This window comes from Phascolarctos cinereus, unplaced genomic scaffold, assembly GCF_003287225.1.
Source record: "Phascolarctos cinereus isolate Bilbo 61053 unplaced genomic scaffold, phaCin_HiC Scaffold_9;HRSCAF=440, whole genome shotgun sequence".
Taxonomy (NCBI): domain Eukaryota; kingdom Metazoa; phylum Chordata; class Mammalia; order Diprotodontia; family Phascolarctidae; genus Phascolarctos; species Phascolarctos cinereus.
Window position 1 is genome coordinate 253226932 of NW_027556402.1, and position 2502 is coordinate 253229433.

General features: G+C 50.3%; 1 long non-coding RNA gene across 1 annotated transcript; it reads left to right on the top strand.

Annotated features, from left to right (window-relative positions):
• Positions 1 to 715: 715 nt before the first annotated feature.
• On the top strand, positions 716 to 2218 carry LOC110195310 (uncharacterized). Its single transcript, XR_002320865.2, has 2 exons — positions 716 to 1631; positions 1802 to 2218. It is a non-coding gene; the product is annotated as an uncharacterized LOC110195310 (long non-coding RNA).
• Positions 2219 to 2502: the final 284 nt, after the last annotated feature.

Genomic DNA, 2502 nt, shown 5'->3' on the forward strand with positions numbered 1-2502 from the left:
AATCCAATATAGGTTCCACATATTCATTCCTACCAAACATGGGGGGGCCCTGTAATTTCATCGGCCTGGGGAAACTCTCCCTCCATGAAAATTAGGAGCTCCTTGGTAACTCAAAATCTCAGAAAATTTCTTAGGGCTGCCTCTTGGGTGTGGGTAGCGATCTCTGAAATAAGGGGACTGGGCCAGATGAGGTGACCTCTACGGTCTCTTCCAGCTCTGATGTTTCACGAGCCTATGACCCATCATTGTGGCTTCGAGTGATTTGGTACTTGTCTTCATTTGAGGAAAGAGGAAACCTCTTGCTGGAGATAGGGTGGTAGGTGAAACAAATACCAGCTCTGCAGTTAGGGGTCCTGAGTTCCAATCCTGCCTCTGCATCACCCTGGGAGTCACTTCCCCTCACTAGGCATCAGTTCTTTCAACTGTACAAAGAAAGGGATGGCCTCAGTGGCCTGGGAGGGTCCTTCCAGCTGGAGGTCTACCATCCTATGAGCTACTTGTCAGGGTTAGTATTGGGAGGGAGTCCAGGCCAGCCAACTCTCCCCCCTAGCTGTGCATCTCACTTTGCAGACTTCAGCCCATGCTCTACACACTAGGTCCCTGTGTCCTTAAAGCCGCTCCCAGTGTGGTCCTTTCTTGGTCCATTTCTTTATTTCTCACGGCCGCAGGGAAGAACTGGACCGTGAGCACTAATGAGTCCCCTGGCCAAGTTCTGGCTGAGCTGAGAAAGGAATGTTCAATTTTTGGTCCTACTAATGCATCTGGGAAACAACGGATAATTCAGGGTGGTACAAACTTGAAAGACAAATCGGGGGGAGGGGGTGAGCGCATTCTGGAAACAGGTAGCGTGTTTTCAGGGAAACTGATTATAGCTTGTTGCTTCTCCAAAGGAATCCACCTTTCCATAGTTCTTTAGAGTAGAAATATCTGGTTTACCCATAGTCCTTTGAGGTAAAGTCAAACTCTCCAAAAGCGCCACCAAATAACGCAAGTCTAGAATCCTGTTTGGGGCAGCCAGCTGGTGCAGCGGATAGATCGCTGAGCCTGGAGTCAGGAAGACCTGGGTTCAAATCCAGGCTCAGATACTTATTAGCTGTGTGACCCTGGGTAAGTCACTTAACCCTGCTTGCCTCAGTTTCCTCATCTCTTAAAAAAAATGAGCTAGAGAGGGAAACGACAAACTACACGAGTCGTATGCTACTGAAGAATCCTGTTTCCATAGGCCCCTTTCAGCTCTGATGTACTGTGTTTAAAGTCCTATTCCCACCCACCTCAACCCGGACATTCCACATTCTATTTTCTGAAGCTTCAGCTCTGGAATCCTGTAATTCTAAGTGCTTTGTAACCCCAGAATTAAACTTCTGATTACAGCTGTCGGAGACCTCCAGGAGTGGCCTCCACCTTTCAACTCCATTCTTCTTTTCTTTCAAACCTCGGACTTCCTGTAACCCTGTCCTACTCTCTGTCCTCTGTCCTCCCAAGTCTCCTAGGATGTCATGTCACGTCAGCTGAAGACAACACACATCTGCCTCAGTCCCTATTTCCTCTTCCTGCTGAAGCTCATAGACTGTTAAGACCTGGAAGGGCCTTAGAGACCACCGGTCTGAGTTGTGGACTCCCTGAGCCATCAGGTGAGGAGAAATCTGGTCCATCCTTTCAAGAAACAAGGCTTTTAAGTGCATAAAATGAAACAATAGTTAGAAATACAAAGGAAAATGAAAGTGAGTGAAAATGAGGATTTCCCCTCTGAAATCCGTCCACAGGCCTCGGGCTGATTCATTCAAATCCCCTTACTTTACAGGTCGGGGAGCAGAGACTCAGACCTGGGCCCCCCACGCTCTGAGGCAAGGCCATGTTCTTTCCACCGTGTGCCCGGCTGTCTCCTCCAGCAAACCGTCCAGCACTCTCTCTATCTGGCCAGCGCAGTCTACCGGCTCCCGGAGCGGGGAAGCTTTGATGATGATAACAGAAGTCTGTCTGAGGCTAGCCCCTTTTAAATGAAGAGTTTACTTGAGGGCAGCGACCTGGCATGATCCTCCCTACCCGAGTTTTCCAACGTTGGGCAATATGCAAACCAAGCGTTAACAGAGAAATGTCAAACTGGGCCCATTCTACTGCCCCTCCTCCTTGCCCTTCCCCCGACTGTGTGCCTCGCTTCCTACTCTTGCCACAACCTGCGGGGGTGGAGGGGGAGGGGAGGATGTGGTGGGGTGGTGATGAGACTCCCAGAGCCGGGAAGTTCAGCTGCCCTCTGTGAGTTCCTGTCCAGAGCCAGGCCACTGTGGAGGAGGACAGCATGGGAACCGAGAGCTGGGGGTCAGGGGGAGCTTTTCTTCACTCCGGGTGTGGGGACAAGCAGGGCTCAAATTGTCTGCTTTTGAGAGTTGTCTACACCTTCTGAGGAGCAGATCTTAAAAAGAGAGAGGGAGAGAGCTCAGGAGGTGCAGTAAAACTGGCCCACCCTGTTTAATGCCGATTCCAAAGACCACTCTACCTTCCAGA